This window comes from Dermacentor variabilis, chromosome 6 (genome assembly GCF_050947875.1).
Source record: "Dermacentor variabilis isolate Ectoservices chromosome 6, ASM5094787v1, whole genome shotgun sequence".
Classification (NCBI taxonomy): domain Eukaryota; kingdom Metazoa; phylum Arthropoda; class Arachnida; order Ixodida; family Ixodidae; genus Dermacentor; species Dermacentor variabilis.
In genome coordinates this window covers 54,830,570-54,854,146 of record NC_134573.1, presented here as the reverse complement: position 1 = coordinate 54,854,146, position 23,577 = coordinate 54,830,570, and the positions used below count along the sequence as shown (strand labels likewise).

At 45.7% G+C, this 23,577-nt stretch overlaps 1 long non-coding RNA gene across 1 annotated transcript in view; it reads right to left on the bottom strand.

Moving 5' to 3' along the window:
* LOC142584169 (uncharacterized) overlaps positions 1-19,946 on the bottom strand; it is a 114,643-nt gene extending 94,697 nt beyond the window's left edge. The window contains exon 1 of the long non-coding RNA XR_012828715.1: positions 19,757-19,946. This is a non-coding gene — a long non-coding RNA (uncharacterized LOC142584169). The remainder of the gene's footprint in view (positions 1-19,756) is intronic.
* Between the last annotated feature and the right edge of the window lie 3,631 nt (positions 19,947-23,577).

Genomic DNA, 23,577 nt, shown 5'->3' with positions numbered 1-23,577 from the left:
TTAGACGACAACAGTCATCACCCGCAACTTTGTAAGCAAGGAATTTTTGTCGGACAAGCGAAACGTCGTTCTCGTGGCGGCTCGTCTCTTGAGCATCGCTCCATGATATCGTAATATTACCCCCCGGCGGCAAAAGCCCCGTCACGGTGCTGTTAAGTGTCCAAGGTGTATGGAGAGTTGTAGGGCTTGAGTCGGGCAACGTGGACAACGTCACTGGTTGTCACAGCGGAGGACGTGGTGGGCGTGGCTAGAGCGATTTCATTGGTCACATCGGTCACTTTGCGTATCACGCGATATGGGCCTGTGTAAAAGGAAAGCAGTTTTTCACAAAGTCCGACATTACACGTTGGTGACCAAAGCAACACGAGGGCGCCGGGCCTAAAATGGACATTACGGTGACGGAGGTCGTAGCGTTGTTTCTGCTTCTCTTGAGCGACTTTTAGACGAACGCGTGCAAGTTGACCAGCATGGTCAGCATGGGCGATTGTATCACGGGCATAATCGCTAGTTGAAGCTGTGGCGGACGGAAGCACAGTGTCCAGTGGTAGCGTCGGTTCGCGGCCATACAAGAGTTAAAACGGGGGAAAGCCAGCAGTTTCGAGACGGTAAGAGTTTTATGCAAAGGTAATGTAAAGTAGAGCCAGGTCCCAGTCACGGTGGTCGTGTGAAACGTATTTGGATAGCAGTCTGTAAGGGTGCGGTTCAAACGCTCAGTGAGGCCGTTCGTTTGGGGGTGGTAGGAGGTGGTAAATTTATGCTGTATTGAGCAGGCACACATGATGTCGTCAATGACTTTGGCCAAAAAGGTGCGGCCGCGGTCTGTAAGCTGTTGACGCAAAGCACCACGCCTCAGAATGATATCATGTAGGAGGAAGTCCGCAACATCAGTTGCGCAACTGGTCGCAAGAGCACGGGTTATGGCGTAGCGGGTCGCGTAGTCCGCCGCGACTGCAACCCACCCATCTCCTGATGTGAATTCCGGAAATGGGCCCAGAAGGTCCAAGCCGACACGATGGAAGGGCTCGGCAGGGAATTCGAGCGGCTGCAGGTAACCAGTGGGGGGCTGGGAAGGCTTCTTGCGTCGTTGGCAAAGTTCACAAGCGGCGACGTAACGTCGTACGGAACGGGCAAGGCCCGGCAAGAAAAAATGGCGACATACACGGTCATAGGTTCGAGATACGCCGAGGTGTCCTGCCGTTGGTGCGTCGTTAAGCTCTTCTAGAACGGTGGAGCGGAGGTGTCTAAGTATTACAAGTAGGAACTCAGAGCCGTCCGGATGAAGGTTACGACGGTACAGAGTACCGTCGCGGAGGACAAAGAGGCGTAGAGCAGCATCGGCCGGAGAGTGTTCAAAACGGTCGATGAGTGCTCATATGAGGTCAGTGATCCCTGTCCTCACCACGTAACTCCGAAGTGGTCGGCACACCGAGCTTGTCACCATGCCTCCGGGAGACAAGCCTGCCTCTGCAACGGCTTCGGCTTGTCCGACTGCTCCAATCGTCTCGGCGGCCCCACATCGTGACCCAGGTGTGTTCTCAGGCCTGGAGGGATAGGATGGCGACGACTGGATCAATCTCTATGAACACCCGAGTGCTAATAACAGGTGGGACTCAACGATTATGCGCGCCAATGTCATCTTTTATCTCGGCGGCACCCCACGCGTTTGGCGCCAAACGCATGATGACGAAATAACCAGTTGGGACGGCTTCAAAGAAAAGCTACAGGAACTGTTCGGCGACCCCATTGGACGCAAGGCTGCCGCGAGAAAGGCTCTTGCGTCTCGCGTTCAGTCATCTACAGAGTCGTACGTTTCCTACATCCTCGACGTCTTGACTCTATGCCCTCAAAGCTGACGAGAATACGTCCGAAGCAGATAAAGTGGCACATGTGCTAAAAGGCATTGCCAATGACACTTTTCATTTTCTTGTTTTCGGCAACGTCTCGACTATCGACGCCATTATAAAAAAATGCCATCGCCTTGAACAGCCTCACAGCCGCCGTTTTCACACCATATTGCGTGGCTACCCAACACTGCTGCTACGTCGACATGTGAGGGTCGACCGCGTCAGACCACCACCTGTGACGACGTCACCCGTATTGTTCGCCGCGAACTCGAGGCCACCTGTTCGCCAGCCTTCTCCACGACGCCTCCCGGTCCGCCCGCAGCCACCATTTCGATGATTCAGGCCGTCGTCAGACAGGAATTTGAAAACATGGGTCTGAACACTGTGTGTTCCACGTCTCGACCTAACGTTCCCCAGTTATCTAGCCGCCCTCCTCGTCCCCGGCAGTCGATTTCTGCCACATCTCCCCGCAACCCGTCCGAATGTGACCACACTCGCATGCCTGTCTGTAACTTTGGATTGGCAAAGCAAATTCTACCGCAAGATATTTGCCTTGCCACCATTGATTGTCTCGGTGACCAATACGTGGCAGCGTTATCGACCGATGGCTCTCGCAAGCTTATCATGCCCCTCGTGCCAGCTTCGAGCATCGATCCCAACATAAAGAAAATGGTTGCGTCGGACATGTCCTCTACGCAGGCTGAAGACCTTTGCGAAGTATTGCCGCTCTACCGCGATATTTTCGACTTCGACGATCGCCCTTTAGGCTAGACGCTCGCGGTCAAGCATCGGACTCTTACTGGCGATGCTGCCCCTATTCACCGATGACCGTATCGAGTTTCTGCGTCGGAACACCGAGTAATTCAAGATCAAGTGTACAAAATGTTCGATAAAAACATCATTGAGCCTTCATCGAGTCCCTGGGCGTCACCTGTGGTGTTGGTTAGGAAGAAGGACGACACGTGCGCTTCTGTGTAGACTACCGTCATCTGAACAGCATTACAAAGAAGGACGTCTACCCCGCCCCACCACCAGAATGTTACGTGTGGGAAGACACAGGCGAAAGATGCTATTTACACGCTATTTACACTGGAGCCAGGCAGCCAGGCTGACACTCGCTCGTGCCAAGGGCACCGACCAACTTCTTCGATGTTCTCGCGGCGGCTCGTCTCTTGAGCATCGCTCGATAATATCGTAATAATACTGTGGCGAGGAAAGCGTACGTCGCCTTGAAGAAGACAAGTCCACTTGTCGAAACGTTGGCTCCTGCATTCAGCTTGTTCACCTTTTGCTCATCATTCATTTGTTGTTATTTGTTCTCAACGTTGCAAAACAGCCCAAGTCATCTCCAAACTGAAGGTTGCTCTTCTTTTATCTTCGCTCCGATGATCCTTACTCCTAAGCTTTCCTGTTTAATAGGTTGAATACTACTAAGCAGGCCCCTACCCAGGGGGGGCCCGGGGATCACAGCCCTCCCCCCCCCCTCGAATTTACGCGCCATATCTCCCCCGTCCCGCTCACCGCCTACGCCACCACTCCTTACACACACTCCTAAAGAGCCACCATATCAATCTTCAGATTTAATACCTATGCGGCGGTCGAGATTTTGCTTCCTTTTTCACTCCTTTTGGAGGCCGATAGTTGTTGGCATCTCCTGGGGTGTGAAGGCCAGATTTGTCATTGATTCGGTGGCCGCACGAATAAATTGGGATACGTTTTGTTGTTCAATTGTTCATGCTATCGAATGGTCACGCGCATCGCTGTTGCTTCGTTAGTTCAACCTTCGTTGTTTAGAGGGATCCACGGGACAGGAAAGGGATTCAATTCATGGTCAGCTGGCCTGTATGCTCGTGGAACGAGTTGCGAGCGGAAAAAACGCCAGATGCGTTTACCTCTTCCTTTTGCTTCGTTATTTCCTCGAGTGACGGCTCGTCGCTACGCTATCAGATGCTCAGAACCATATACCCGCGATATGGTTTAGGTAAGGTCAAAAATATTATAATTCGAAATAGCGTCCATCACCAATCGCTGCAATAATCGCACAACCCATAAGCAATATGACAGTCACGCGTTATCTCATCTGGTTTTTCCCTAATTGTACCTCACTTTTCGTTCAAAATTGGCAACTGGAATCAAGAGTCACAAGGAGTTGAGAAATTAAGCTATCATGTAAGGGAGAGATCAGAGCACACAGCTGAACAGAAATTAAAACCGAAAATTAGCAAATTTAGCAGTTGTTTGTGAATAATATTTGTGGACCAACATCTTGTTATTTAAAAAGGAAGTAGAGAAAACGCCGCCGGAAGTGGAGAGTAATTTCGTGTCTCGTATGACGCTTACACAGTTATCAGTCCAGCCGCCTGACGTAGCCACTTCTCTGCGGTGCCTAGGTGGGTGTTTTTCTAACTTTCCGGGGTGGGCACAGTACCTCTAGAACCGCAGTGTCCTGCGCTTTACGCGTTTGTACGGGACTAGCAGCCACGTATCGTTACGCAACTTCCCAAATTACAACACGAGTCGAGTTTGGCACTTAACTTGGTAGAGCAGTTAACGAGGGATCGGAAAGAACTGTGATTGTTCGGCAAATATATATTTCTCTATAATTCTTCCAGAGATAAATAAAAAGAAATGCTACAAGAAATCTTCATTCTGCACTTTCGCTTGTTTGCTTGTTCTTGGCAATGTTCTTCCTGCACTTCTTTTCTGCGTGAGCCCTTTTGATGCGGTTCCGTGTTTGCCAAGTACAGGATAGATGTATCTCATAGGTACGCCTGTGAGTTAGATCTCTCCTTTATTTGTGTATCTTACAGGCGCATCTGTGAGATACACATTTTACGTTAAGGGCCCCATGGCGCAGAAAATCCAGCGCCGGACGTCACTTCGGAAAAAGAACGTCCAACCAAGTTCCATACCACGCATACTCAACCACTCATCTACCACCAAAGTTGCTCACACCTTGTCTTTCATTCTTTAGAAAGTTATTCCTCTGAATTTTGAGACTGGCAGCCCACAAACATATGCAATGAAAGAAAAACGCCGACAGCGCATATTTATTATGTTAGCTCTTCTCAGACTGAAATAATAAAAGTGCGAAACAGTAACAGGAGATCGGCCCACGCAAGAGGCCGCGTTTCTACCAGAAAGCTTGCCTTCGTGCATAGTGTTCGCCGCCAGCGTTTCCCGGTAAGCCTTACGTTTACATAAGCTGCAGTTGCGTGGATGCATGAAAAGCAGTCAGGGGTCTAAATGGTATCGCGTTCCACTTTTAAAGGCGAAGCTTAGGCGTCCTCGAAATTTTCCATTTCTCTTTTGCAGGTTTACGCATCTTTATAGCGAATGGTAGGCATTATTCACATTTGTTCTCGTAAAGGTGCCCGCACATCATTTATACAGAGAAGCTACATTGGGCTGCCCCCTCCCCCTCCTTGCGAAAAAAAATTGTGGGTACGTATCTGCTTCTAAGCATGTTGTGAATAGCATGTATGTAATTGTGTCTCGTTGGCTGGTCAGTGTCTTGCTAGGTAAATTTCTATTTTTCTTGTGGAAAACCGTACGAGGTATATCGGGATATGAATAACATGACCAATATGCATGGCCCTTATATGACTGACACGAATTACATTTCAACACATGATAGGCATGCGTGTGATGACGTGAATGCCACAGATTGCATGACATATCATGCCGGTCATGACATGACATTATTCTCAGCACATGAGTAAGCATGTCACGTCATTTTTGTTAACCCATACACGCATGTGTTACACGCATAATGTGTTATACGCATAATTTTTTACACGCATAATGTGTTAGTAAATGCACCTAAATTGAATGCAATGCTAGTATGACATGAATGACGTGACATTAGATGAATGTGATAAATCAGATGACGTAAATGAATTGAACGGCACAACATCCATTTCATTCCCTACATAATTATAGAAATGCGTGCCTTGACTTGCATGTCTGAGATTAAATGTATTTCAAGGCATGTATGTCAATAAATAATTGTCATCAATGCCATGAATACGTAGCATCGTATGTGTCTATGTCAAATCATGATATTAGTCGAATGAATGCCGTGACATGTATGATAAGAATGACATAATTTTGTTGAATGCATGCATGCCTGGCATGACATTATTGCCATGATAATAACTTAGCCCTGCCCAGTTAACCTAGTTGTCTAATAACTTGGGTTGATGTCTATATGGTTGTGCCCGTGGTGCCATGATAGTCGTTGCGCAATCATTAGATACTCGTAATCTGACTGTCGCCTGTCATGCTCTCGTACTACTTGCATCCGAGCTGGGTGGCACCCGCAGGAAATCCGAGCATCGCGGCAGGATAACAACATTTGACAGCAAGTTATCCATAAGCGTTGATTTTCGAACATCACATAGCAGCATGCCGCCTCCTCGTTCCACCTGAAGATGTACCGGGCTTTCACTGCATTAGGAGGCACATTTATGAAATATTGAGGCCGAATGTCAGCCCTTTGTGTCCGCGATGTCACGGCAAGTTCCGCTATGAATGTCCGTCTAGTTTCCGCATTGCTCGTACATCTCAGACATCCATGCCGCTCCTTCACATCAATTCGATCGTTCACAGAAATCAGGCAGTCGTCGTTAGTGTCGTACTTGTGCTCCTGCCGTCACACTGTCACCTTAATTCTAGTTCAATGTACCTTCGCTCCACCACTAATACTGGATTTACGCAATCGCATTACTCAATTTGCTAACGATGCGAATATTGCATTACACGACATCGATTCCCATAGTGCTTCCGCCTAAATATGCACTTTAAGCTGCATGGGAGACCTGCTGCCAGGCTCTAAACCAAGTAGTAAACAGCGGTATGAGCGCAAGTTGATTCATTCCTAACTTATTACACCTTTCATCCTCGAGTTTTCCAAAATTGTTAGACCGAACCGTTTAACAATAAATACGTACATGCTCAAAACCTTCCGCTAAAGTAGATGTGCTGAATATTGATGTGTTACGATGACGCCATAAAGCTCGGCCTGGCGGTGCCGAAGTGGACGCGGCTCACCTCGGTCTGAAAAGACCGGGCTTCAGGACTCTAATAATCTTTGTGAATGAATAAATTAATGATGTGTGATTATGTCGGAGAGCAACATATCATGCATTTCATGAACACGTGTTGGTTTCACCAAAGTATATCCAACCACCAGTGGCGTAGCCAGCAATATTGTTCGGGAGGGGGGGGGGGGGGGCTCACGTTGCAGCTCGTCCTCCTCCTTAAAGAGTTTGCCGAGGGATCACATACGTGAATAATAACTGCGTTGCCACTGACTAAGATGCTAAAAACGAATTATTGAATGCTACACACCGTTAAGAGAAGTAAAATGTGTATTTTTTCATAAAAGAATGTACTGGTATGTCCCAGAGATTGTGCCCAAAATAACTAATATCAATGCTTCTATGTTTTTTTTCTCTATTTATTAAGTAACGAAAGTATCGCACTAACTTTCGAACTATATCAGTTCTAAGCCAGCAAAGCAGTGCATGCCGCTGATATGAAAAATGCAAACACCATGAAATGAACAAGTTCAGGACAAATATCTTAATGAAACTTTGTCATTCAAGAACCCTGCTTACAGTTTTGTACATATTTAAGGGACAGTAAATGATCTCAATGACGCTGTCATTTCTTCCATTGTATCACGCAGGAACAGCTGTCGCCGGTTGTATATTGTGATTAATTGCACAGAAATTATAGTCGCAACGGAGATACACAAAAGATGTATAAAAAACAGGAGTTAACAGAGATACACAAAATATGTATAAAAAGCATGAGTTCTCATAAATATACGAGGTCGAGTCAAATGAAAGTGAGCCAATGCGAATATATGAAAACGGGGTACTTTATTTAAAAGTAGTCTCCATGAGCATTTAGGGCTCATTCACACGGGCGACTTGAGGAGGTCGCGCGACCATTTGCGACTAGCGATCAAAAAGCGACCGAAAGCGACTGATGTTCACACCGGTAAGTCCGGCTGAGCGCAACCCGCAAACCGCAATCCCGGATATTATCGTTCTCAGCGAGAACTCTTGGAGTCTATACGGAAATTGCCGCGACGCCGGAGGAGGCCGGATGTAGACATATGAAAGATCCCTTCCGGTGCGCCGCTGATTGGTTTATCAGTTTTGCGACCACGGTCGCGCGACTGAAAAATCGAGCAGTGAGCGACTGGCCCAAAATGATCGCTTTTCAGAAAAACGACCGTTTGCGACCATTTGCGACTGGTCGCTTTGCGACCAACTTGGTCGCGCGACCACTGCCAGTCGCCGATGTGAATGTGCCCTTAGACATTTCTTCCATGGGTAATTATTCGGATGATTTCCTCCTCACAGAACTCCTTGGGTAGCTGCTTCAAAAAGTCTAACTGACTCTTTCACGTGATCGTCCGACGCGAATCTGGTTCCCTTGAGCAGTTTTTTCAGTTGCCTAAAAACGTGGAAGTCGCAAGACGACAGGTCTCAGCTGTATGCCGGATGTTGCAGCGTTCCCGACTTGAACTTTCCCAGTTTTGTATTAACCACATCAATAACGTTGAGACGGGCATTGTTGTGGAGTAACATGACCCTATTCCTGAATTCTCCACATCGTTTGTTCTTGATTGCGATACGTAGTGGGTTTGGCGTTTCACAATATCGGAAAGAATTGATACTCTCTCGAGATTTAGCAAATCCTATCCGTAATGGCCCCTGATGATTGAAAAAAAAAGTCCACAGCACCTTTCATGCTGAAATGACGGCCTTTGCTTTCTGTAGGGGTGGTGAATTTGAATGTTTCGACTGTAAGCTTTGCCGTCGTCTTTCAGGCTGGTAGTAGTGGCACCTTTATTCGCCCCGATCACAACTGCAGTCAAGAACTCGTCATCCTCATTGTGATAGCGTATCAGATGAGTGGAGGCAGCGTCCCACTTCTCCGTATTTTGGCGGTGGTTGAAAATCTTGGGCAGCCGTTTCGCCCACAAGAGCCGATAACCTAGATGCTCATGAATTATGGCGTGAACCAAACCGTGACTGGTGTTCACACACACTGCAAGTTCATCAATGCTTATACTCTGTTCTTGTCTAATCAGCTCATCAACCTTTGCAATCGTGTTGGGGATGATTGCACGATGGCTTTGGCTCGGTCTTGGATCGTCTTTGCAACTTTCACGTCCTCCTTTGAAAACTTTGCTCCAATGCTGCACCGTGGTCAATGAAATGCTATGTTCAACGTGCACGGCAGCTACATGGTGATTAATTCATTTTTGGCCAACACCTTCAGCTGTCAAAAACCTCACGACACCACGCTGCTGAACTTTTGGAACGTTCACATGCCACGTAACAATGTTCAACCCATTGTATGAGAGCAATAAAGAACATCTATCATCACACCTGCGGGTCAGTCTTGTAAATGAGATATGCCTTTGTGCTAATAGCATGCCTCGCAGATAACGAGCAGAACCATTATTGCGCGGGTTTCGTTGGCTCACTTTCATTTGACTCGACCTCACACATTAGAAACGCGAAGATACAATGAAATATACAAATGCGAAGATACAGCTTGATAAAGGGCAAAGAAGTATCACTGGAAACAAAGTTCACGGCACGTATACACAAAACGTCGCAACAAGATAGTCAAATATACATATAGGTATCTAAGAAATCTACGTATCTAAGAAAAAGTCACTGTGTATAATGCGTCAAACAAGGCAAATAAATATGTTGCGCAATTACAGATTCACAGATCCCAGAATCCTAGGACCGCCTCCCTTCGCTCCACTTCCCCCGATGTATCCCGCGCGACGAAAGGCGGTGCGCTTCTTCCCCGCTTTTCTCCTTTGCGCACACAATACTCAGCCACCATCGTCGGCTCAACCAGGCCACCCCCCACTATCCCCCTACGCGTTCACCCTCACATACAGTATGCGGCGCGCGTTCACGATGTTATCGCCCTTGGACTTTATACGGAACATGAGTGCGACGGCAACGGCAGGAAAGCGCCTGCAGTGTCCATATAGGTGCTATGGCAATAATATAATAAGAGTATCGGCAACTGAAGCATCCCGTGGCGCATGGTGAAAGTTTGATTTTGTTACTTCTTGTTTGCGGTCAGCAAAGACGAAGTAACAAAATCAAACTTTCACCATGCGACAATTCTCTGCGCTACAACAAAGTCTTTCTTTTTCTTTCGTGGGGCGGGGGCACTGAAATGAAAAAAACGCGAAGGAAAGCGTGTTGGCAACAATCGAATGCCTACTTTCGGCACCTAATGTGGCTGCCGAAAGAATATTGAAGAAAACGTGAGACGCTAAGTCCACCGAGAACCATACGCATACTGCTCGGTATACTACATCGGCGAAACAAGGCTTTCCGGAGAGGTTGCGCTAAACGAACGCGTTGCAATCCATCGAATTCCCACAGTGATGGCGGCGAGCAACCATTGTTTTTCTTTTTCTCGTCTGCTTGCCAAAAAACGTCCAAAACTTGCGAGGCAATAATCCTCTCGGCCAGAGAAAACCGAATGCGCACCAAAGTGCGTCGCGCGTAGTCGGGGCAACACGAGAAAAACACATGCGCTCTGGCTGGCTCTGGTAGCCCGCGGGTTGGGTATCCAGAACGAAAAAAAAAATTGGAGAGGCGCAATGCGTCCTCGCGAATAAAACTGAAATTTAAAAAAAAATATAGGAACGTAGTTACCTTTGCTGGCTTTAGTGTCTTGACATGGATGCGTTGGCGTAGGTGAAAAAAATGATATTTTTCTGTGAAATGACGGCACAAATAAATCACCGCAACGCTTCGTCTCATCGGACCTCGCTGCATGCTTTGTCAACCTGTTTGATACTGTGTTGATTTGGCTGGTCTCGCTGTATGTTCCGATGTGTGATAACAACATTAAGCCCACAAAATCCCGCAATTGAAAATCTAAGGCACAGCTTTGGAACTGCCAATGCACCTTTCTCATCAGAAGTTTATGAGAACCTTATACCCCTAGAGTTGCGGAATCGACATCCATGCTCTCCGTAGGTTGTGAGGCCTGCGCGAGATGCGCCGACGAGCACGTTCGCCATCCAAACACCCTTGAAACTTTGTGCTCGGATGGGGCTCCTTGCATTATGTGACTCCGGGTGCCGCGCAATCCAGCCCGAGTTCGCAATGATCGATGTGAAATTTCTTTTCAAGCGCGACAAAGACATTCTAGACAAAATCCAGAATGATTTCCGGCACCGGCGGTTGCTCGGACCAGTGGTCCATGGACAGCACGAAAAAATTTCGGCTGGGGCTGAAGCCCCATAAGAAACCCCCCCTCCCCCCCCTCGCTCCTTGCTTCGTCCCTGGCAACAACAGGGCGACAATGGAAAAAGTACGCCACATAATACAATAAGCATTTAACAAATGTTCATAATGCTACGGTTATGTGCGTATTGCTGGTTGTTGTCATTTTACTTTTTTCGTGAACTTGCAATATTTTTCACACTATAAGAAGCACGAAATTCTTTTTTCATACCTCGGCCCCAACACCGATATTGCAGTTCGGTCAACTGCATATGTTAAATTACGTAAAGTGGTAAAATTTTACACATACATAGGTTTGCAGTCCTGGCGAATTTATCACCCAATTACAAGAGTTTTGCAACAACTCCGTTAGCAAATAGGTCCTATAATTCACAGCGGTTTATGCTGCATCTATTTTGTTATTTTGTCCCCTGTAATGTTCTATTAGGTGCAGTTTAAGAGACTTGTGATACCGGCTCTTACTACTGTGGCACAAAGTTGTAAACTCGATGCTTTCGAATTTTCAAGGTTTTTTTTTTAATAAGATCTACACCGAAAATTAGAAATATACTTCGCGAGCTTATATATGTCACATATTATTTTTAATGCAACAAAGTAGATAAAATGGGTTCAGTGATTTCTGATAAAAAAATGAATTCTTTGCATCCATCTCTATCGTAGCCCCGAACCTAAGATAATAATTCTGAATAGCAAAGTTGGCGCAATACTACAAGTGCATTTTCTTTCTCCGAGCTAGCAGCACTGTGTCGGGCAACCATAGAGGGCGGAAAGAAAGGAAATAACCTTCCGCCATGCCACACGCCCCTATATCGGCATCTCGGCGCCTACAACTATCACGTTACCGAACGCTGTCTTCGTAAAGTTGCGACAAGCTTTGAAGAATGCCGCCTCCTCCTCGTGCATCCTCGCCCAGGCCGACGCTGCGTCGCTGCTTAACTAGTGGCGTAACGCGGGGCGTCGCGCCGGCTTCGTTTGTTTACGGTCGAGCTGCTGCGGCATTTAGGCTTGAAGAGCATGGACGGCCTGGCGCGGAGCACATGTTCGCGCCATCGCCCTTTTATGTGTGGTATGTTCGCTGTTTGTGAACTCGCTGAACTTAGCTTAATGGCAATTCTGACGTCGCTTCGCGGGGCATTCCATAAGAATGAGCTGCTCGGCTTTCGTTTGTGGAAATAGATTCAGCGAAAGAAAAAAGCTCTTCGCTCTAGCACCCGGTAAGCTCGACGCATTAAGAAGGACGTGAATTCGACAAACTGGCAGGGAGAAATCCAGACAGATATCTTCTACACGACTACGCGAGACAAGTTGCCAGTTTCTCACAGTATGTTATTTGCCTGGGCTTGCATAACTTGCAGTGCGCCCATGACGCAGTAGATGTGACACAGTCACCTGAGCATGTTGGCATTTATCTCTTCTCCCCATCTTTCATACCCCCTATTTCGCTGTCACGTGTAGGGTAGCAAACCGGTTAAGCTAAACTGGTTGACCTCCCTGCCTTTCCTTCTCCAATTTTTCCTTCCTTGGAATTTATTTGCATATTTGACCAGAATTCCTACACAACGTCCGCTTTGTTTATATAAGCATTACGTGGTCGCGTTTTGGACGCCTAATCGTTATGCACGCCAAGAGGCTAGAATTCGCAGGCATGAGACGCTGCGTGCAAGAACTTCATTAAGAAAGTTTTAGATTCGTCAGCGCCCCTTTCAGCTAAATTTGAGACTGTACCTTGAAAACTCATCTTAGAAACGCAACTATCTGCACTTTGTGGTTACTTACAATAGGTTTCTTTAGAGCGAATAGGTTTGTTTGCCTCTTTCGTTCGTGTTCGTGGTTGGCGGTCCGCCGGTGGATTTGGCATACAATAAACATTGATGAAAACCGTGCGTGCTATCTCGAAATCGAGTTACGTGGTGCGTTCTTCCCCAAGCGATGCCAAAATAAATATTTGAGACGTGCATGCGCAAATTCGAGTTAGCTTTAAAAGTGTGTGAAGGTTTAGATGCGGCAGCGGAGCACTCCCAAAGAAAACTTGCGGTCGCCCGCTCGTTCACTTCATTGCTTGTTAGTGGCTCATTCGCTTTAGTCGTTCGCTCGGTCGTAACTGCACATAAGTCATATCTCACAAATGTTATATTGTAGCGAGCGCGACAGTCCTGAATACATGCAACTCTAAACTACTAACGGTGAAACTAGGTTCGCAGCAAGTGCGACACATCGTGAACAGAGTAACTAAAGCACGATGAAGTGCTGCTCGGGATCAGTCGCTAACCTCAAGGACTAAAGATACATTACTGAACGTAAGCTCACAATGATCTAGTTTGAGCCTGAAGGAAACGCTGTTGCCGCGTTCCCGATTCACAAACGAATGCTAAAAAAATGATTTCGTATGCTATGTACGCACAATATCGGTGATCGACCACTCGTATTTCAGTAGAGTTTTTGACGCGAGACATAATAGCACCAGCGGCCATCTCCGAGCCTTTTCGCGTGCTTAGAAGATTGCGGTATCGTAACTTGCAATACTCCATTGAGTCTTCAGGGTAGCGATCGTTCGTGCCCTCTGCCATACCTTGTTCGTCGCAGTTGGCACGCGCGGAGAATTCACCAGGTAGGGCGGTGCGTATTATTCACTTTACTGAGCAATTGTTGGTGGCCGAGATGTTACCATTCGACCTTAAATGTTCTATTCGCAGCCATTTTCAATAAAATATTGCAACAAGCGCTTGAATAATGTTGGGTACATAACTTTGGCGTACGCGAGACATTCGTAGTCGTCGTGGGACGGTGTCAGCGCTCGTTTAGATAATTTTTGTTGTATATAGTTGTCAAACCAACAAGGAAAACATGCATTCACCTAATTTGTAGAACCTTCCGTATCGAAATTCTATTCGGTTCTCGAAGTTACTCGGAGCTGGAAAGCCAACGCAAAGGCTTAAAAGGCACCGCCTTGCTGTGCATACGTTCATTCTGCGAAAAATCCTCGGCTGCGCCCAAGAATGCAGATTCCAAAACGGTCGAGGAGGGGGAACGAAAGGGAAGAGAAACGGTGAGGAGCGAAGGCGGAGGATGCAAGTGTCGCTAATTTACGAAGCTTCAGCGGTCACAGGCTGCGCGAATTCACCCTCGCTCTTTGTTCAGCTTCATGAAGGAAGGAAAATTTATGAACGGGCCCTGACATCAAGCTTTGGGAAGCCAATCGACGCAGGCAGTCGGCCTAACACCCTCATTGTGTCGGGACAGATTCTCCTCTCTTGTTTACATTTCTCGCCTTCTGCGCGCAACCGCAAGGCGCTACCACGCCGCGCTGCCGCTTTACAATCGCTACTAAGTACTGCGGCGTGTGGCATTTTCGGAGGCGCCGGATGTTTGTGCGCATGCGCGAGTAAAAACGAGTGCGAGAGAGAAAATGCGGGGGTGCTTGCTCCTTGAATATCTGACTTTGCATAGGCGGCGGTAGAATAGGAGAGGTGGCCAAAGAGCGCCGCTTCGCCAATGCGCCGCGCAATACGCGACGGCTCTCGGGTTTCCCCCGCTTTGCGAAGGTGGCAGCCGGAGTAGTCTGGGCCCATTTCGCCGCTCCACCGTACTTGAAAGTACATAGCGTGCGGGCGATTGCGAGCACTCAAACTGTATTTTTACGTCGTTGACGTTTGAGAAAAACCTTCCTAATACAGCGCCTTACACCAGACAAATCTTCACTCACAATGAATAGTTACCATCGCTTAAAACAGGCTTTTCGCACGTATGTACACGGGACTTCAGAGGCGGCGTTTATTCCTTGTTTATTTGATTGTTTCGTTTATTTATTTTGATGGATACAGATTGCTTTTGAGAACTATAGGGTGGCTAATGCGTCACTGCACAATCTATAACATTTGAAACGAATATCTGTTTGATATGATCACGAGAAATAAGTACATCTGTTTCTTGTTCCTCATTACAATATTAATAAAACATTATTTACCAGCACGTACGACTATGCTGAAAGTGTATTTACTCTCTCCCAAAACTACTCTTGTCGTGTTAACCATTATATATATATATATATATATATATATATATATATACACATATATATATATATATATATATATATATATATATATATATATATATATATGCGTTTCAGTTTCCATGCTTTTGTGTTACAAGGAAACGATTATGGCTCATTTGCTGAACTACTACGTATGCCAAAGCACCCAAATCGAAAAGCGCGCGATAAGAGTAAAAAAACTGATGAAGCTATCAGAACTGGTTGGAACTAGCGCTTCGCAACAAAAGGCGTGGGAGATTTCGTGTTAGCGTACACGCCTGCGCTCAATTTTGCGGTGGTGGTGCATTTATTTGTTTGTACACTGCAGCCTTGTAAAAGTATTCACTTTTTTAGCGTAGCGTACTTGTATTAAGAAGTTAAATGCCTATAAAATGTTTCGTTACCTTCGTTTACTCACTTTTTTCTCTTCTTAGGGAGCTGAACAACAACTGAACCATTGGTGAGCGCACAGTGAAATTTATTTACAGCCAGGCTATCATAAATCAACTCCGTCCATAAGCACAATGCTACCCACAAAGACGTGAAAAACCACACAGTTTTTCACGCTGTACACGCGCCAGCAAGAACTTTCACGCTTCGAGAAAAAAGCAGGCGCGTCCCTTGCGATCGCCGTTTCGTGTCAGTCTTGTCGAGATTACCAGCGCCGATTATAAATTTGCAAGCTCCATAGAGCTTGACATGCTTACTACTGTGGGAAAGGCCAATAGACAGCCTCTACAAACTATTGCAATCATAAACAGAGCTTCGAAGCCAGCGAAATTGCGATAATAATCGACATTTTACAGCACAGCGATAGCTTGCGACACGTGTCTTTGAGCCCTATAAAACTCATTGCGCCACCTGGCGACCGCTTAGAAACTCGAGAAGTGAGGCGACGCGCTTGCGGCGGTCGTCTGGCACGAGCACACCAAAATTGGATTCCACCGCTCTTCCTGCGCATGCGTGAGGACGAGTGGTTGCGAGTAGGAAATGTGGGAACTTTCAGTCCTTGAGATTTTCCTTCGCGTAGGTACTACGAGGGAGAACGTTGTTTGCTCCGTTCGCGCCTAGCCGAGCTAGCAGCACATAATCGAGAGAAGGCGTGGCTGGCGCGGCGGGAAAACCGCGTTCCAGGTTAGTTCATTGCGTTTTGTTGCAACGGTAGCATATTAAATTCTGATAGTCCCAGGGGGATATGTTTGGAAGAAGGTGTCTTCTCGGATGAATTAATGGCAAAACTACATTGTGCAGGTACAATGTTCATTGTGTCGTTGAGCCTACCGCACAAATCAGGAGCTCTAGATTGGCGCGGCAATGGAAGCATTTCATGAGTTCAACTGTCTCTATGTGAAAGAAAAAAACTGAACGTAGTTAGCCACTTTATTAGCTGTAGATCATTGTGACAGTTGTAAAGCAACACTGGCAGAGCACTAGCTGCGCCGACGCTCCGATGAATTGAAACACATTTCGTGTCCTGGGAAAACACGGGGAAGGCGGGAGATGGAAATTCGAAGCGGTAAGCAAAACGAGAACAACGTGAAGCGGGAGCGAACGGTTCGATAAGTGGACTTGCCATCTTCAAGTACACTTGTCGAAACGTTGGCTCCCGTTCTTACCTTGCTCTCGTTTTGCTCATTTCGTATCCTGTATGTAAAAGTTCGAAAAATGGTCGTCACCATGCAATATTTTATAGCCGTACGTAGACCCCTGTCAAAGCTGCATGTACAGCAACACTGATCGGCTACGCGGTACAGATTCGTAGTTACTTTGAGGCGCATGCGTGCTTTTACTATTTATATTTTTTGCTATTTTACTTTTATTTATATTTTATATTTTACTTTTACTATTATATTTTTTATATTTCCCTTAGGCGCATAACAATTGAGCATACTTGACAAGTTGTTTCCACTGGCCATATCTTTATGTACATCCAAAGTTCACACAGTTGCCAAGCTCCGAAGTGCATGCATGCGTCAAATAGCTTCATAGCAGGATTTCTTTAGTTATTCAAAATGCATTACAGGGCTTCCGAAGAAGCATTGAATGGGTGTCACAGAGTAATAAGCAGTGTTATACCAACGGACAACAAATAAAACAAAGCACTGGAGTGTTATCACTGTACTATACAGATCAAATCAGTATATGATACAAGAGAATCTGGAATAACTAAACAATGGTAAAATGCCTGCCCATTTTCACGAAAGTAGTTGCAGTCAATGGTCTTGACGATGGCCTCCGGAAAGTCATTCCAAAGTGCAATGGCGCTTTGTGGTGCAGATGACTTAAAGCTGTCACTCCTTCTAGAAATGCATTTGACGCTCAGAGTATTATGTAGATGTGATGTGCACGTCGAAGGGTGAATTGATAAGTGACGAGATGGTAGAATATGAACGTATTTATGCAGTCGACATAAAAGTGAAACAGAGCAATGGGTAGCCAACGGCTGGAGGTGAAGTTTTTGTTTAAGGTTAGTAACACTGAAACGGCGGTCGTAATTACATTATATAAATCGAGCGCCCTTATTTTGGATCGATTCTATCTTGTTAACAGGCACTTCTGACGGGGAGACAGGGCTGGTGAGGTGAATTCTAGCTTCTGGCGAAGGAAAGTTATGTAGCCTAATTTACGTACATATGAGTTAGAATTATGCAAATTAGGATGTAAATAGTGAAGTGTTCAGATGCCTCAGCGCAAATGTTAGTTATATGCTCCTTTCAGGAGAGCGTACGAGTTATCCTAGGTCGTTGCATGAAGAAGCTTGAGGCAACACTGTATTATTTATAGAAAAAGCGAATATTGATTTAGAATGCTTACGACTGAATGAAACTACTCTGCTTTTAGTTAAGGGTCATTAGCCGCTTATCACACCAGCAGTTAATCGCGTTAAGATTGTTTTTGGAGGCTAAGATGGTCATTACTATTTTTAATAACCTGTTAGACAATGCAGTTATCGGCAGAAAGCCTTATAGTGGAAGTTATGTTAGTGCGAATGTCATTAATGTAATCTAAAAATAGTAAGGGGCCCATGTCGCTACCCTGTGGTACGCCAAATATTATGTCACAGAGAGACAAAGAAATATTATTTGCGGCTCTAAATTAAAGGCGACATGATAAAAAAGTTTGTAATCCACGACGAAGTTAAACTGTCAATACCATGGGCTGGTAATTTTACAATAAGGCGCCAACGTGCTACACGGTCAAATGTTTTAAGATAGCTGAGAAAGATGCTGTGAGTTTGAAAGTTATCATCCGTGATAGAATGTAGATGCGTGGTTATTTCAAGTATTTGTGTTTCGCATGATAAATCTTTCCGAAGTCCATGGTGGTTACTGAAAATGAAATTTTTGGCTTAAGGTGGTTGTAAAGGCACGATGAAATAATGTGTTTGAGAAGTTTGCAGCAGAGACACATCAACGAAATCGGACTGTAGTTTCCAGCTGCTTGTCGACTTCCATTTTAAATTTCGGAATAGTCTTAGCAATTTTCCAGTCGGTTGGTAACTGTCAAGATGTTATGGACTGCTTAAATAGGTGGAATAATATTTGACCTGAAATGTAACCGGTATTTTTCAGCATTGTGCAATTTATGTTATCAATGCCACTAGATGTAGATAGCTTAAGGTTAGAAATCAGAGACATTATGCCTTGCAGCAAGATTTTAGTTGGCACAATAAAATGAAAGTCTGTTTCGGGAACAGATGACACACTGGAAAGATATTCTCGAGCGAAAACAGAAACCAATGAATTCTCTTTCATACTGTTCATCTGCAAGTCGTGTATGGTCATTGTGTTGTAAAGAAACATCGCTGCATACACCATTCGGAGCAGTGGTTCTCCAGAACTTCTTCGGTTAGACTTCAAAAGAGAAGGCCGGTCATGCGAGTAATACTTATTTCCAGCGGTTCTTATAGCCTGACAATATGCATTTAAATATTATTTGTATTTCGTCCAAGAGGACAGAGTTTGGAGGTGTTTTGCATAGTCGTAAAGAATTTCTTTTTATTTCCTAATTGTCTGAGTTTTTGATTAAACCACCGGTTTGCTTTATCATTAGTTAGTTTAATTAAACGGCACACGTCCACCAGAACTGACATTCTGTCTTTTAAAAAATCCAGTTGTCATTTACAGAGCGAGACAAATAAATTACACAAATATCTCATTAAAATATACCTCTAACTCGGCGTTCATTTCACAGAAGTTGGATTTGTTATAGTCATGAATCTTTTTTACTAACTCCTGAGGAAGTAAGCGGCATGTTAATTTGCATCTGTAGCATATTATGATCACTAAAGCCATTGATGTGTGAAATCGCCTCTACGGAATCAGGATCATCGCTTAATAGGTGATCTAGGATGTTGGAACCACGAGTGGGTTAGTTCACAACTTGAAACAAATTGTAATCCAAAGTAAGGTTGATGAAATCTTTCGCAGCAGGGTAAGAGGGTGACAAGAGGTGTCAGTCAATGTGCGGAAAGTTAGAATCACCAACAGGATCAATATTATTGGCAGCGTGCAAGGCTGATAAAAGAGAACTCAGATGGAAGGAAAAAAGTTAAGAAAACTTACATTCTGCTAATGGCGTACACTTGATCTAAGGAAAACAACGCAACGTAGGACGCAACGTTCGCTCTCTGTGGTCTCTAAAGAGCGTCTTTTCTTCTCTCCCACCTACAGGCGCACACGGTCTTTCTCCTCTTGTCGTCGAAGCTCCACCCCACCTCCAAGATGTAAACACAATAGGAGCGACGCCCTGCTCTTCGTGAATCGCCGAGAGCAAAGGTTGCCTAGAACGACAGAAAGCTGAGCTAGTTGGTTAGGATTCATTATGCAAAAAGAAGTGAGAGAAGGAGATTCTTGAGTATGGGAAGGAAAGGTTGGGGTAAAGTGCAGCGCAGTAACTGTCTGAGGCGTGCAGACAGTACACAAGAGTAGAGAAGGAAACAACACGAACGCCGTGAACGGCGTTCGTGTTGTCCCCTTCTCTACTCTTGTGTCCGGTCTGCACGCCTCACTTCTTTTTTGCATAACAAAGGTCCCCTCCGTCGAGGTGGTACCGTCTCCACTCTCTATTCCGGCTAGGCGAAGGATCCTTCTCGCTTTCTCTAGGAAAGGCATCTGGAGTGCGCACGTGCGGTTAAAATATACACAAGAATGAAAAACAGAACAGGCAGGACACTATTTAGCTGCTAGACATGCACTTTCCCTGAACTGATTCGCAAATAAAGGACCAGAATCTGGCGGATGATAGCATGCTCCTCGTAATATTTCTGTAGAAGGTGATGAACATACGATTTAAACAATCTCAAGTGCCGAGCTTGTGTCAACTCGAGATATAATCTTCCGGTTAGTGAAGACGCCGCCATCATATTTCCCATTCGATCGCACTGGTATATGCTGTGCTGTCTGTCGTCTTCGAAAGCTTTTTTATTATGTCTTTCGGTATTTAGCCACCTTGTGATAGTACAACAATGTCACAACAACTATCTTCTAGAAATCAGCGCAGTAGATTCCGTTAGGGCAGAAGACTGCATGTGTTCGTGAACGATAACAGACGCGGGTATGATAACACCGAAGAATGATGCTTGTTTTTCACGCGTATACATTTTCTCTTCTGTAGCTATCTGGCGCGTGTAACGACGGTGTTAGTTTTATTGTCCGTGCATTGCTTATCGACATTTAACTTGAAAGGGTTTTTCTGTGCCTTTGCGGAAGCTGTCAAATTATTCCGTTTGAAAAGCGGGCAAGTTGGAACCTATCCATTCTTGGGCAGCACAGACAAACAAAACACGAAAAAGGAAACAGGACAATCGCAGCTTCATAGGTCTTGTTTAATACTTTTGGCACTTACTTTGACATTTTATGTCCATTGTTGATCTTGTTGACCTGGAAAACATTGCACAACGCAGAACCTACGACTTTGTACTCAGCATGAAATAAGGCTTTTTTTTATTGTGCTGTGCACTTGCCTCATCGCGCCACTTTGTCGTTTTGATCTGACCTTTCCATGGAAAGTACAGGGTTCACACGGTACAAACTTAGACATCGCGATGACATAACCGCACACGCAAGCCATGCAAAGTTCAAAGCTCAGTCACTTAATCGAAAGAACGGCTTCTATCTCCACCATTTTTCCACACTTCATAGTCTGTTTAAGGTTCGCAATATATACCGTGGTTGCTAACATGTCGGAAAATGTTCGCAGACAGGTGGCCTGAATTGTTGATGTCAGGCAACGTACGTGATAACTAGCTTGAAACTGCTACAATAGGGTTGTCCCGACCTCTTTAATTGCCAAGATAGCCAATTTTCCAGGAAATCATAGTAGTAGTCAGAAGAATGGTAGAGTAAGAATGGCATTCATTAAACCTCCTCCAAAATGCTGCAAGACATTTTCCGGTTATTCTACACGGCCGGGATGTGAGAAGCCTGTCTTCAGTCATTGGTGCAGATTGCACGATTACAGGTTTGCCGTTGTATTTTCTGCAGAGAAAGCAAGCATTGATGATCCATTTCACTTCTTGTCGAGCACGTTTAACTCAGTAACGTTGTCGAAGCCGCATCACAGTGCTTGTCACACCACCATGTAAAACTGAGTGAGCCGCAGTAACAACTAAGGCCGTGAAGGGATGCCTTTGCGGTAGAATAACCGGGTGAGTTTCGTCATACGTAGTGCTCATTCTTTCAAGCCGGCCACCAAGTCGAAGTTGCCCACTGTGATCAAGGTAAGGGTGGAGATCGCGCAGTACGGAGTGTTTCGGGACAGTGTCTCTAAGCCGAAAGTGTTCAATGTCATTCGTGAATACTTCGAGCTGGACACGACAGATCCAGAACATTTCAGCCTTGTTTAGCACCTCTGTCGAAATGGCTCCACCGAGCGACTTTTGAATACGACGACATCAATCCACAAATCGAAATACACTGGCGGTGACGCGCAGGAGCTTCTGTAGGTTGCCAAACTTCCTTAAGTCAATCAGGATGTCCACTATTCTCGGCGTTTGAAGAAGTACATGTCGCGTGTCACACTCTGACTCTTCGTAGGTCGATGTGCTCGTGTCCGAGTCTGTAGGCTGGGTTGATCTTGGCTGGGATAACCATTCAGATCCCCTCCACCACCTTCGACATGTACGTAGAATCTTTAAACATACGCCCCTAGTCAATAAAACGGACGGGTTGTCTTCTCCTGGACAGTAACGACATAGCAGTGGGTCAGCAATTGCTGCAATTTCAGTCTGCTTTACAAGCTCACCCCACTTGTTACGGTCACCCCCGATGCAGCTCAGTGTGATCGTTCAGTCTGTACACATAACGCAGGGAAGATGCGTTGAATCGCACGATGAGCGGATGTATTTCAATAATCTGGCTCCTACTTCCGCAGCCATAAGCTCAAGCTTCGGCAGTCTTAAATTGTTGGTAGGTGCTACACGAGACTTCGCTACTATTAGCGATGTAGCTGTATTTCCGCCGTCATGAACTGTTCTCAAATAGGCACATGCTCCATATACCTTCAGGCTGGCGTCGACGAATATATACAGCTCTGCCTTCTCGCCCGCTCCCTATAGCCCATCTCTCACGCAGCGCGGAATCTTGATGAGGCCAAGCTGGATTACGTCTGCGCACCATGATGTCCACGTCGGCTTGACCTCCTCTGGTAACTGGTCATTCAAAGACTGGCCTAAAACCTACAGTCGTTGTAACAAAAGCTTTGCAGTGACGGTGACAGGCGAGAGAATACCAAGAGGGTCGAAAATTCGGGAAGCAGCCTTGACGAGTGTACGTTTTGTAGCCAGCTGCGCAGAGGTTAAGTATTGGGCTATAGATTTGGAAGAAAATTTGAGGTAATCAGTTTCGGTACCCCATTGCACCCCCAAAACTGCAGTTGATTTCCTTGATGTAGCTTCCCCTTGCTCCTCCTGGTTGTCGAAAATGTTCTGTAGTTACTGGTTATTGGTCTTCCATTTTCTGAGACTCATGCCTGTATCTCGCATAATAGCCTTCGATCGCTCATAGATGCTTAGACCATATTCGAATGACTCTGCACCCACCAGTAAATCGTCTACGTAAACGAACTTCTTCAAAATAGAAGCAAACGCTTTGTCCGCACAAGCGTTGTCCAAGTGGTGATGAATAGTCGCCATGAGCAAGAAAGCGCTTGATATTGATCCAAACGGTACCCGGGTCATGCGCCACTCGACAATGTTACTGTTTTGGGTGACGGGAATGGCTTCAAACCAGAGAAACCGGAATGCATCTCGGTCGGGCTCCTGTATCTCAATTTGTAAGAATGCCTTCTCGATATCCGAGTTGATGGTGACCGGAAATCAGCGAAAGCGAAGCAGTGCTTGTAGTAACTCTGGTTTGAGGTTCACCCCATTATCCAGGCAGTCGTT